This window comes from Salarias fasciatus, unplaced genomic scaffold (genome assembly GCF_902148845.1).
Source record: "Salarias fasciatus unplaced genomic scaffold, fSalaFa1.1, whole genome shotgun sequence".
Lineage (NCBI taxonomy): Eukaryota > Metazoa > Chordata > Actinopteri > Blenniiformes > Blenniidae > Salarias > Salarias fasciatus.
Genome location: NW_021941397.1, coordinates 4,351 through 18,873, shown reverse-complemented (window position 1 = coordinate 18,873; position 14,523 = coordinate 4,351). Strand labels below are relative to the sequence as shown.

Sequence of the window (14,523 nt, the reverse complement as noted above, 5' to 3'; positions counted from 1 at the left end):
AACAACAGAGAGTGATGGCTTCTTGTGTGCTTGGATGAAAATGTATAGGGGCAAAGCAGTTGCTGTATTTTCCATCTGCTTGACAGCAGGTGATGTTCTGATTGAAAAAGAAAAAACCGTAAGGGAGAAATAAGGTGGAAAAAGAAGACCATAAATACACTACACCAGCTCATCATTCTTTATTCTTTTTTAACATATGTTTCGATCCTAATTCATCATGTCATTTTGGATTTGTCTGTCACTTGTAATAGAGCCATTATTGTTTTCCCTCCATGAATGGGTCCCGAAAAACCAAAATCTGGCAGGTCAATCACTCTGAACTCCTGTCATTGTTGAACACCGTCCGGGTGTTACTGGATGTGAGTCTTATCTATGGATGCTCCACTGTCCTGAGCGCCCGAATCACAGCTAACAGAGGAAGAAGTGGCTTGGCAGGAGATAAAGAGAAAGAGACAGGCAGCTAAATAATCAGCCTGCAAAGAGCTGGCAGTGGAGTGTAATTACTGAATGAATGGACAAAGCATCTGTCTTTGTGGGGGCTTCTGGTGAGGTCTCAGAGGAAGCAGAGTGAGGAGGCAATGTGGGAAGGAGGAAAGTGAGCGTGAAGCTAATGTGCTGGGAAAGGTGAAAAAAGGAAAGGCCAGAGAGGGGAAATATTCGAGGGCATTCATACACCTATCATGTAATCTCAGCAGATGTTTATTTTAAGTATCATGTCATAGGTGCTGCTTTCTGGGGTCGCACTGCAGACGATGAAATCTCCATCTACAGATTTGGCACAGGCTTTATGGATGTACTAGACGCTTGGTCATAGACCCACGGTGACAAACCATCAGCTTTGGGACGACGTGTAAAATCAAGTCCCTATTTATATTTTGGGATCATGTTAGTCAGTTTGTTGGCTTTACATAAATGTAGAAGGGGATGGTTCAATTTTCCATGAAGCAAGTCCTCCAGTAAACAGCACTTTAGTGATGTCTGCAGCTTTCCACATCAGCTGGTGATTGACATAGAAGGCTTGAAAAGAAACATACATCAAATGTTCTTCCAAGAGATTCCTATCATTCTGCATCTTTTGGTACTCTCTTCAGCTTTAAAGCTTTGATTATGAGAACCAATGAGGTTAGTTATGGAAGGCAAACCCTGTTAACTTCTCTCTAGAATTCACATGATTATTTTTAAGTAGTTCTTTAATGTTACAGACTAAAAATATATGAATATCACACCTTTAAAGGTATTCATTACAAGGTGAGTGATACATAAAACTCACTGATCATCTATTGATTTTAAGATAAATTTTCCTTTCAGCAAAAAGAAAAAATATAGTTGTAGCTCTAATTCAAAATTTCATCTAAGAACCATCAAAATATCAAACTGTGGCTAATTAATGAAATTGCTTGAGTGTGTAAAATTCACTGTATGTGTTTTTCCATGACGTATCCTCTCTGCATCTGGAAACAAAGTCACCTAAGTAGCATTTTTCTGTTTCAGAAAAGTGAAAAAACTGCTGAGCTTTCATCTTGCATTTCAGCTCTACAGTGCAGAATAGCATCCCTGAGATACTTCCAAAATCCATACAGACCGACAGCTTGGCAACCACACAATCTGACCCAGAAACCTTGAAAAATAGTAACAGCACAGGTTCAGGTCTCACGCTGAAATTTCACTCAGCCTCTGTATATTTCTGCCACTGAGCTCACAGAGCTGCTTTTTTAAAGACATATTTCTGCCCTTACTTTTTTTTTTTTCCGAGCGTTTGCATCCTATATTGGTTTCATTCTCTCAGCCAAGAATTAATTGGAGACCGAAATTGCTTTTCAAATTGTTTCAACTTGCATTGACTGACCTAATTAGTTCAATGATTACACTTGCTGGGGAGAGATCCCTGCCTAAATGATGTGACTAATTTGAATGAATATTTCAAAACCATGTCTACAATTAATGTCATTTACATATGTAATGTGTCTGCTTGATTACTTAATTATGTTTGTATTCCCCGATGATGCCACTGACAGGTGTCTTTTAGAGGATAGTGAAAAAAGAAGAAACGGAGCAGATGTCCCAGTTCATTCTGCTCATATCAGTGTTGTAATTGTATGTAAAAGCTGTGACTCTACCTGCAGTACGGAGCTGTTGGGCTCCTGTGGATTGCAAAGAATTTACATTGACACCTGGCAAATATATTCACCGTCATTCATTGAAAGTGGAGGATAATATACACTTCAAAAAGCTTCAATTTGGTTTCAAGTTTTTATTTTTTATTTTTTGTAATGGGAATGAATCTCACTCTTTCCATTAAGGGAAATAGAATCTCATACAGTGGAATCTATGTATATGCATATGTATGTATGTATGTATGTATGTATGTATGTATGTATATGCATTTTCTTATTTGCTAAAACTCCATTAAGCCTTTTGAAACTACGTCCATTTTTAGTGCCATACAATTCCAAGTAGCACAAAAAGTTTTGGCTTCATACAAAAAAAATTACAAATTGGGTTTTGTGTTGATATGATGGTGCCAATTAATGATTCTCTTTTATATAAATGCTCATCTAAGATAACTAGAAGAATTACTGTGGAGTTGTCAGCTATACTGTGACGGGCACAAATATGTTTCAAAATAAAAAAAATTGAGCTATATGCCTTTAACCTATCTGTATTCCCACTGTAAATGGCAGAGTGACAGTGTGTGCTGTACTAGCTGGAGTACCAATTGGGAAAAGTATCCTGCAGCTGCAGGGTCGGATGTCTTCCCTGCTCGTTCACACATCTGGCCTCTGCATTGCTTTCTAGGTATGCTGTGACTGCAGGAGACTGCTGCCGTCCTATGCTGTGTATGTTCCCTGTGCAAGGTATTTTTTTTATTAAATAAAGCCAACCAAGTATGATGTTTGCAAAAAGGAGAGCGAATAAACAGTATAAAGATACCCAAAAACTTGGTTTTAAATTATCTGCAGCTGGCTGGAGGAACTGTATCTCCTGATTCTTCTGATGGAAGGTAAGATGGACTTTTCACTTTCATAATGCATTTTCACCGCTTCAGCAGTCTCAAAGCATTTTAAAAACACACATCCATACACCAATGTCACTGGCTGCCATCAAGGTTCTGGACCTTCACGGAGAGCAGCATGGAGCTCAGTTTCTTTCTGGAGGGCACATCAACAGATCTAACACCAACCTTCAACTGGGGATCAATGCATAACATCCATTGAATTATTATCACGACTAATGAATACAGAATGTATAGTTTATGGCAGAAGTACAAAGTCAGATGGCATAAAACCCAGAAAATATATCATTGGAAATTATATCTATACATACAGTATATTGAAGTCGCGGTTGGATAGTTTCTTGTTAACTGTGAAAAATTTCACCCGTTAAAGCTCAAGTAAGGATTTGATAAGAAGCAACTTATTAATTATGTCTGTTTTGAATGTGTCAGAAAAACATTGCCCCACTAAAAGAATCAGCATAGTGACACGAAACCTGAACAGAAATTAGAGAATGACTTCCAAATGGTGAAATTCATCACTGAGACGGACAGAGTCAGAGATCCAAACAAGATCTAAAACAGTAGCTTTGCAGTGACCTCAGAGAGACGTTCACATCAGATAACCTGGAAATATGTCTGAGCTGCAGCACTTCTGAGAAAAGGATGGTCCGAAACACCACTTGCTTCTCTCTTATCAAGTTAAAGATATTGCTGTCAGCCAACCATTAAATACAGGTTCTTTTTTTGATGAGCAGCACTGTCGATGTTTAATGCATTGCTTCAGCAAGGACATTAACTGTATACTAGTGGTTAACATGGAGATCCAATCAGACTAATGGTTATTCCATGCAGAAAACTAGGCCACATCTTGCCACTGTAGGAGCAAGTGTAATTTATATGCACTAACAATGCTGCCCGGGCTTCATCAGCGAGGTTATTTAGATTTCCAATAAGGCACATATCTAGATCACATCTTGTCGCAGTGTTAAGTATAGACTGACGATATTTATTAGGGAAAATGGACGGAAACAGAAGTAAAGATTGGAACAGCTGCCAGCATCCATTGAAAACTCAGAGCGACGTGCTCCTTGATTTCCTCTGATGTCAGAACCTGGAGCAAAAATCAATATGAAGAATGAAGCCTTATTTGCACGCGCCAACTGATAGACTGTGGCTCACTGCAAGATGTCAACAAGCTATTAATGTTTCAGGAGAAGATTGCTTTTTTGCGACTAAGTGGGGAATTAAATGATGGGTGTGCTATTTTTAGCCATAAACCCACTGTTGAGATGGGCTACATTTTAGAGGGACAGATGTTTTTGTCTTTTACTTTTTTTTAATCTCCGTTTTAGTTCAGAGGGTTTCCCAGCCCGAGTATAATCAGACATTTGCCATTCTTAACCTCAATCCAGAGAGACGTCAGTGCCGGGTGGGACGCCGGCTCTTTATCGTACATGTGGGATTAACCTGGGTGGGGCTTGCTTTGTGTCACATGCTGATAAACCATGAGCTCCCACAATGTGAGGAGCGATGAATAAAAGAAAATGAATCCCTTGCTTGTTCTTGTCCTGGTTTGTGAACTCCCTGCATTTCAAAACACCATTTAAATAACTTTGTGAATCTTCCCGAGTAAAAAAAAAAAAAAAGCCTTAAGTGTCTCCATATGCAGTAATCCGTTAAGGATTCCCTCTCAGTTTGGATCAAACTTTGAATGTGGAACAGAATACATTCTCGCCATCTCCAGCAGTCCTCTACCCCTGACTGAACCGTTTGTTGAGAGAAACATAAAAGGTTTGCTCTGTGGACATGTTTTTGCCCTCGGGGGTACACAAACTCAATAGCTAGCTAGCTAGCTAGCCGTCTCTCCTTGAGTGCACCTGTGCTTTTTCTCGTGGCAGACACTGAAAATTGAGGTCATGATCCTCGTGAGTATGTGAGTCAAGATGCCTCTATGTTGAAATATCTCTCTTTTCCCCCTGTTTCACTTCATATTGGTCTGAAATAGCTATTTGGAAAATTTCTGCAATCCTGCTATTGAGCACACAAAATTAATAGTGTCCTATTTGTGTGTATTTGCTGCTTTTTAAATGTTAATTTACAATGTATTAATGTTACTCTCTTTTTCTGCAAATTTGTCATATGGTGGTATTGTTTTACTCTGCAACTGTTTATCTCATATTAGATATTTATTCATATTTTCATTGAAATAGAACCTAAAAAAACCTAACATCTGTTTAAATCTGCTTATATAGTTTAAGCTGAGAACCAACAATCATATTCATATATTACAAGGTGCAAGTTGATTAAAGCAGAATGAGGATGTTTTCAGGTATATCAGATTTAAAAAAAAAAATGCCGACAAAATGCAAGAATAATATATTAACATAGCTTCACAGTTCATTAAATCTATAAAAAAAACATAATGAATGCTGTGTGCTTCGTTGCACATATGTAAAAGCCTTTAATCAGTGCAACAAAGGATGAAGGCACATGTGATGAAATAATGTCAGTGTTTGTGGATGTTTATCCTTCAGTTGTCTTTAGGTCAAATTATCTCTAATTAAACGTCAATACATTGGCACTTCAGTTTTTTTTTTAATGTAATTACCTAAAGATGTCATGTATGTTGGACACATTACAAATCAAGTTATTTGTTGAATTTTGTGTTATTTTGTCTTTAAGGAAAAACATTTATTGCCCAGTATGTTTTCTAAATGTTGACATATTCCAGTGTGTGAGACTCATGGCTCTTTGTTGAAACAATAAAGAATACCAGATATTTTCAGTAAAAAAAAGATTGTAGTTTACTGTATGTGTATCTGTGGTCAAATATAAGCATAAAATACTGTATCTATGTTGAAGTGTCACACCAGCACTGGTTGGTCCTGGCCAGAGTTTGTTTCAGTCTGGTGTGGTTGGATGGGTCAAAGCTCCCCGGACTCTGTTTCACTGCAAAGAAGGACCGAAGGACCGAAGACAGAGTCCAGGTCCTCTCTGGTCAGTCTTTTGTTTTGGGTGACAGTACTCCAAACAAGTAGGTTTAATGCAGTGTGACGGTCTCCAAGCGGTTTGGTCCACTCTCAAAGTGTCGTGTGGAAACAAACCAAAGCAAAGAAAGGGGTGAAAATTATGGACATTCTGTCCGTCAATCAAACTGAATCCCTAGACTATCCTGGTGAAGGTGTAAAAAAAATCATTTGGTGAAAACTGTCAGAACAGACCTGGTTCATTAATATATTTCTTTGTGTCTTTCAGAGGATACTTTGATTTCTATCTTTTGTGAATCATTTCAAGTGTTTTTGAGTATCAGATTGATTTGTTTGTCATTGTGGCAGCCGATGTAGCAATTCTTCCAAAATTTTGGGTGATTTTTTCTTATCAGCTCGAACTTATTTGTTTACATCGGGGCCATTTTGCATCTGTTTGTATCATGTTGATTAACACTTAAAAAAAACACTTGAAACAGAAACCTGGGCTCCTCCTGACCCAAAGATCTTATGGCCTGTGCTCTGAAAGCCTGCTCAGCAGTTTCTCTCTTCTATCCTCATAAGGAATATCTACATCCACGATGTCAAAACAACAGACACACTGTCAATAAACTTGCAAGTATGGCTGTCATTGTATGGCAGGTGCAGCACAATGTACCGTATCATGTCTGTTGAGACTGTGGTGTTCACTGTGTTGACACGGGCGGGCACAGGCAGGTGAGAGACAGCTGAGGCCAGCAGGACGACAGCGAGAACAGCTGATCCCTGCAGAACCGGCTTGGAGCTGACCCAGATGTGGACTCTCCACTGTATCGGGGTCCCTGAGGTAATCTAGGCAGGACATTATCTGCTTCGCTGCTCCTCTGCAGCATCTGGGAGGCTCCGCCACCTGCTCAGGAAGGCTTCATGCCACTCCTCCGCCACTTTTTTTATTTCAGATTTGTTTGTTTATGTGCTTGTTTGTCTCACGGACTCAGCAAACATCTCGAAGCCACTCAGACATGCTCGGCATGTGCCCAGGAAACATGAATAAAGTCGTCTCTGCCAGCCTCATCTCCTCACTGATCTGACAGTCAGTCCTGTCCATGAACTACGCACACAAACCATGTCGAAATTAATATCCATGAGCAACCAATGGCTCAGTGGCTCGTTCTGTAGCAAACAAAAAAATAATCTCTCAAATGAGATGTTTCCCATGCATGAGGTTCTTGCATTCATTGTACGCTCCAGTCATCTCTAAATTGTCTGGAGTACTTGCTTTTGCATCTTGATATTACGTTTATTAAGTGAGCCTTGTGTGTTGCCGGGAGCAAGCCATGATGTTCTTGTTTATTATTATATAATCAGATCATAACCTCCACAAATTAACCTATAAATACTGTCTGTCTCTTATTGTTAGGGATTAGGTTAGGGTTCTGCTGTTTTGTAGTGCACTATATTTGATTGTGAATTCTTCTATTAATGTGCTTTGCAGTGATTAGAGATCTTTTTTTTTAATGTTTTAGTAAGATAAAGATATTTCTTTCAGCTCAAACAACATTTGGATTTTTTTTAAATTTGCTCACCCAGCCATTTCACATGGAACTATTCAAGATTCTTTCCTACAGAGTCAAACGCAGCTTGACTCCTCGATGTGGAGTTTATAAACTCAGGAATGACATTAAGTTTTACTGCACAATGTTGCTCTCCACTGAATCAGAGCTGTGATCTATTTCATTATGCAAGATTAACAACGGCATCCTGCACTTCATCTACAAAGTGCAAATTACAATTTATGTTCAGAGAAAGAGCTTAAAATAAACAGAATATGCACACGGATAGAAACATTTTATCTCATCGAGTAACAGTAAATTCTTGTTTTGGGGCAGTGCTCGTGTCACTTCGGTCAGCACTTTATTTTCTGTAGCAGTTCTGTTGGTTGTTAGTTTCTAAAGTCTGAAGGTGCCTTCCAGGTTAGCGTGTTAAGTTTCGCAACAATAATAAAGCTTATTTTAGTTTTTCCACTGCTTATTTTAACAATGAATGATAGAACATTAGATGGAAAGACAGTTAAAGGGAGGAGGAAGTTTTTGAAAACACTGCCGCATGTTTATCTATCTTCCATACTGCTTTACCAATCTCAGGGCCACTGGGCATTGGAGCCAATCCCAGCCGACATGGGCAGGTTACACCCTGGACAAGGTCACCAGTTCACCAAAACAGCCACACACACACACACACACACACACACACACACACACACACACACACAGACACACACACCACACACACACATTCACAGCTACGGGCAGTTCAGAGTTACTAATCAACCTGAAACATGTTTTTGTACTCGAAGGAATTTGGAGTAAACTCCTGGAGGAGTCAAACCAGGGTAATTTCATGTAAACCACTGCTCCATTCTTTGGCACTTGAATGTGAAATGATGAAAATAAATGCACAGCGTTAAAGATTACAAACACACTCGATGTGCTTGTTTTTCTAACATCTGCTCTTTTTTTCGTTGTAAGGGTTTATGTATCTGATGAAATCAATTTAATGGCATTTCGGCAGAAACATTTTTGCATCTCACTAGGACATTTCGACCATATTTCCATGATTTCTATATTTACCCGAGCGAAGACCGTCCATTATTTTCAGAAAAGACAGGTGTGAGCAGGAAAGTGAGGAATCGTCTCAGACACGGTCATCCTCCTGCCTGAGGGTTAAACTTTAATGATAATGTTTGCCAGGCTGATATGAAAAACATGTATTAATATGCCAAATAGTTAAGTGTGATGAAACGAGCTCGCATATTCTCAATGAGACTGAGCGTTTTCTAAAATTGCAGTTTAATTACGACGGGTTCAGAGGGAGGGATGCTGTTGCAGGGACGTCTGTGACATGAATTCTGATTCCTCTCAGTTGAGGAAAACAAAGCATATCAGTATTAGCAGCTGTAGCACTAAATCTATATGTAATTTAAAAGCTAATTTGGCATGTTTTTTCTTCCATGTGGCATTTCTGTTGAGTGTAATTTGATGAAAGGTGTCATTAGGGAATTGTATCGAATATGTTAACTCAAACTGACACATATGTGGCCTGCGTACTATTAGGTTGACTCGATCAATATCTGCTCACTGAGCTGACGACATAGTGAAATAGCTTGAACCTAATTCCCCCCAAACATGACTAATAATAGTGAAAATGTGAAGCTTCATGCGGTTTAGAACAACTTGACTTTTTTTAATGGCTTTTCTCCCAGTCATACAAAATGAACCTTATCTTCCTAGTAAATGGAGAAAAACCTTCTATTTGAATTAGTTTGTACTTAAGAGGAGGTTAAAAAAAAAAAAGGAGTAATGCTGCTTAACTGGCCATTCTTAAAGTGTAGTGATGCCTCTGTGGATTACCTCTCGCATGTGCACAGCAACTCTGTTGGCCTTGCTTTTTCAAATATTTCATGAAAAGCCAAACAAAAGAGCATTCAATCATCATTAATCACGTTTTTCATACTTCCCCCAGTGGCTTCATTAGGATCTCAGCAAGTGCGAAGACAGATGCACTCAAGTCCAAATGCTAATGAAATGTAACTAAAGCAAAAGTCGGCTTTCATCCGAGATTCTAAAATTACAATCAGGTCTCGGCGAGTCTCATTTCTGTGATGCACCATAACTCAAATGGTTCCCATAATAGACACTGGAAAGTCATTCAGCCTGACCCTATTCTTCAGATATGAGCTTAATTGCCCAGAATATGAAGTGAGATCCCCTCACTTATCAAATTAACAGCTCAGAAAAGGACAGTAAAGTACTTAACACCCGTTTCAGTAGAAAGAGTCATGCCAAAGGTAAGCTGTTTATCTGGCAAAGGAGGAAGAGAAGAGGAGAATTCCACCCTGAGCAAGATAAAACATGATAAAACACCCTTTTTAGTTTACTACTCCGGGCCAAGTAGATATGCATATGTTTGTCAGGTTGCCAAAATCCAGATGGAGGAACTTCTGAGTTGGAGAAAATATTGATATTATCTGACGAGTAGCCTTCATTACCATGCAATTACAGCAATTCTGCAACAGAGCTCTGCAAACTTCCTGCTTATGACGGAGGCAGAATCTCCCAGGCAGCTTAGAGGCATCTTCCTGGGAGGGTGCAGCTTGTGAGGAATTCAGGGACCGCTCACGGCTGAAAACAGTACATCTTCTACTCAAAACTGTTTGTGTAAATAAAATGTTTAACATTAAAACAGTGCAGTGAAGATTATCTGCAGGTCTGTCAAGATTTCTGAAATGTAAAAACACCTTTCCACTGTGTATCTTTTTGGTTGTTAACTCATCGTGGAGTCGAGTTGAAAGCAGACGGATTCTAATACTAACAGTAATATTTAATTTATGATATTGACACGATGCCATGAACTGATATTAAATTACATTTCTCTGAAAGCCTCCGCTGTTTAAGTGTCGTTATGGAACAAAACCTACTGACACCAGAGAGAACAACTATGTTTAGAACATCTCTGTTAGAAATAAATCTTTCTTTTATGACCTTTAGCTTTGAAAGTGATTATTTTTATTGAAAGCTTTAACAGCACTGATGTTAAAGTGATACTTACTGGAGTAAAACTAAAATACAAACCAAATTTCCTCTTTGCTTTTTCAGTGTATCTGGTTGGGGAATCCCACAACATTCACAGTTATCTTCAGTAATCAATTTAGTTTTAATCAGTCACAGTCTGACATGCCAAAACCTCCTTTAAGTGGCCTGGATGCAATTTGTTTGTGACAAATTGATATTTTCATCTTCAGACGTTCGTGGAAACACACACACACCCGTCATAGTTAAACACACATTTAGTGCATACAACTGGCTCTTGCGTAATGTTTTATTCATGGGGACCGGGGTGTATCCCCACATGAGCTATCATACTTTTCTGTAAGTCTCCTGTGCGGCTCGGACTTGGCCCAGATAACGGAAAACCTGCCTGGAGGGGAGACACAACACTGCGGGACGTAATAGAAGCTATCATAAAGCCTAGCAGGAGAGATGTCCAAGAGCTCACACCGTGGCGGTGTGACAGAAACACCTCTCACTACGGGAGTGAAGACATGTTGATGTGTTGCGGTGTGGTGATTTGAGGCTTGAAAGCCAACAGATGAGGTGGTTTTCAAAGGATGAATGGATTGAAATGTATGTTTGCGATAGGTAGGGCGCTGTTCGGAGACTTTTTCAAAAGGCAGCTATTTGTACAGCTCAGACGTTGCTCTAAAAGGTTTGGTTTGATGGCATTTAGCATATATTTGTGGCCCCACTCTGCAGAGCTGCACAGGGAAACGTGTTGCCTTGAAGAAGCTGCTGAAAAGAAAAACTGTCTGCAGAAGTGCTTTGGTTATTTGATACTAAAAGTTTTTCTTTCAATTAGTCACTTCAGCTGAGATTAATAATGTTAAATTAAGGTGCAGCTATTTTGTCATTTATTCTTCATGAATCTGAAAAGATCTTGAAAGAAAAAGAATCAAGTCAGCACTAAGGAGTGGTAGCTGATGGCAAATCGACCAACTGTGTCACAATCATATTGCTGGATTGAATTGTAACACCCCTCTCACAACATCTGACACAATGAGCGGCAAATTCACACCTATACTTTCCTTTAAACCTCCTCATGGCAGCTGTCTTCAGGGAGGCTGCTACACAACCAAACCCTGATTCTCCTCGCAGACTCCACATATACTGTTTCTAAATTGTCTCACAAATTGAAAACCATTAAAACCTCCCTGTGGCTCTTTATCTACATCTGCTTTATGACCTGCATGGATTTAAAAGAGGGCAGAGAAATCGATCTGTGATAACAGCTTTTCAATACCAGGCACACCGTGTCATCCTAATTGCTCTAATCAGTTTGCCTTATTAAAAATGTAACTTTCCCCACCGGGTTCTGCATTCAATATTTATCCAGACTCCATTTTACTACATTAAATTGTTCTGATTCTGATCCACAGTGGCAGCTTATTTAATGATGCCGGGGTTTAACAGTCTATACCCAGACTTAATGGTCCACTCTCATATGTTTTATAGGCCTACAAAATTACACTGACAGAACTAGTGTTCTGTTAAACTTAATATATATGGTTTTAAATGAAGCAAATTGATGAGATCTGATGCATCAGGCTGCTTTTTTACCCCACAAAGGAAAGATGATACTAAGAGCACAACTTGGGCAAGCAGGAGAATACTTCACAAGTACAGAAATAGTTCAGACTAAGCCATATGAAGATTTCAGTTTTCTGCCGAGAACCATCATCTTTTGACCATATACTCATCTCCTGAAAGGCTAAAGTTAGAGACAACAGAGTGGAATGTTATGTTAGCTCAAAGAACACTCCGACACCGCAAATAGCTTAAGCCTTTGCCTTTCCAAATACTACATCATATCTGTTTAGTTATGTTTGTATTTTCTGCAGGACACCAATAATCTGAAGCTAAACCGGACCCCAAGGATTAATTTGCTCCAAATCCCCTTTCAGTCCTGTCAGTGGCTCCATTCATTTCCAGCAAAATCAGATTTATATTTATACAGTGAGTCTCACAGAAGAGAGTTTTAGTTTGCCTAGCAATGAAGAGAGTATTTAGGTGTTGCAAAATATTTGACCCTCTGTAGTGGAACTTATTTATTCCCCATTTAACTTTGTGAACAGCTTCATGCATGAAGTTAAATTCTTCTCTTATAGATAGTTGGCTTTTCAATCATTACAGTGCATCCTTTCCAGGGATCTGAAGATAGCTACTTACATTTATTCCAGCTTGGATGGTGTGAAGGTTGTGGAACTTAAGACAAAGAAAACGGTGTGGTTTCCAAGCTTGTTGAAGAAGAGTTGATCATGACTCTTGTTTTCCTTTTCTTTTTTTTTTTTTTTTTTTTTGGAAGAATTATGGACATACTGGTCACATATGATAACCTTCAGGTAACATTGGTAAAAACTGTTTTCCTGAGTAAACATTTTTATCCAGCCTTATAAAATAACACGTCAGCCACAGGTGAATATTTCTGTCACCTCATTCTTTATTGTAAATACAGTCACTGGTAAGATATAAATATATACCTGCAGGAGGGAAAATGTCTGTTCATCCTCGTTGGAATAGAAAACAAAAACGCATTGAACTCTCCCAAGAATCAAAACTCCCCTCGTCACCCAGCATCATCTAGTCAAAAAAAAAATTACATCCAAAAATACTTGACACTGCCACCATCAAAAGTATAATGAAATCGCAAAAAGAGAGAACCCAAAAAGAAAAAAGAAAAAAAAAACAACAAACCTGTGAGCTCTGCTGCAAGAAAAGTATCAGGTTAAAATGCCATGGGGCTTTAAAAATCACTCCCTTTGATAAAGAAAAGAGAAACAAAGTAAAAGCAAGGGGTTTGATCGGTGAGGTTTTCACCGACACATCAAAATCACAAAACTCGAAGGCACCAAACAACACTGCAAAATGCAAACCAAAGCATAGCAACAGCAAAAGTCGACAGAAAACAAAAAATAAAAATGTTTCAAAACCACCATAATGTGTGAAAAATCTCAACACCGGCAAAATCTGCTTGGTTTCGACACCTCGAAACAAAACTGCAAGCAAGTAAAGGCTTCCTTCCCCAAGACCGCAAACGCACCCTGTGTTTCCCCTGTGGCACTCTGGATCAGAATAACTGCATGCTAAAAACTTGAAGCCTGGATGTAAAAAAACGCTCAAAACCACCATGTCAACGCTCAAATTCAAACACCAGCAAAAGGAGGAAAAATAAAAAAAAAGAGGGCAATTAAAAAGACAAAAAATGCTTACAAAAAAGCCATTGGAAATGTACTCACCGAGCGGGAGTAAAATGTTGCAATAAAAATGTGATATGGCTCAAAATACAGTATGGCGGTGCAAGCCGAAATGCTGTGCCTTTTCTCTAGATCTCTGCCTCCAGTTCTGTCATGTGACTGATTCAGCCCCGACTTCCAGCAATGAGAGAGCAGTGTCGAACAGCTGATGCTGAATGCTCTCCTCACGGCTTGGCTCTCTCCAAAAGTAAAAAGAGGTAGTCCTTATCATCCCACAGTTATGACTGAGCCCGTTGTGTGTTTTTTTTGCTTCTTCTCTCTCTTTTTTTCTTCCTCTTTTCTTTTTTCTTTCTTTCTCGCTTTTTAAAGCTGCAGCGCGCACTCGGTGTCCGTGTTTCATTCAACTGAAAGCACGGGTTGTATATCCAGCCCCCTTTTTACCCTAATGAGAAATGAAGGGGACAGGCGAGCGGGTTATTACAGCAGGTTTTTTTTCTTTTCTTTTCTTTTCACAATGCACGTACACATAAAGGTTAGCGCATCCGAGATGAGACAGAAACGCACCAGATGCGTTGGAGCGCTGTCCGCGGTGCTGAACAATAAGACGCAGTTATGGTGGAGTTGGCGCTGTCCGCGGTGCTGAAATCCGCCGAAGGAAGGACGGCGTGGGTCCGAGGTGCTGAATCACAACGTGCGAACCGAACGCAGCTGCAGCATAGAAACGCTGCTCGTAATGTCATCTGGCTGTGTCCCCG

The 14,523-nt window shown here is 39.4% G+C and overlaps 1 protein-coding gene across 4 annotated transcripts in view; it reads right to left on the bottom strand.

The window, feature by feature from the left end:
- Positions 1-14,031, bottom strand: part of ralyl (RALY RNA binding protein like) — a 98,046-nt gene extending 84,015 nt beyond the window's left edge. For 2 of the 4 annotated variants that reach the window (XM_030087715.1, XM_030087716.1), the window contains exon 1: positions 13,811-14,031. The gene's annotated coding sequence lies outside the window, so the exon portion shown is untranslated. Of the gene's footprint in view, positions 1-13,054 lie in introns of all 4 variants that reach the window. The other 2 variants (XM_030087711.1, XM_030087712.1) reach the window with 1 other exon arrangement.
- Positions 14,032-14,523: the final 492 nt, after the last annotated feature.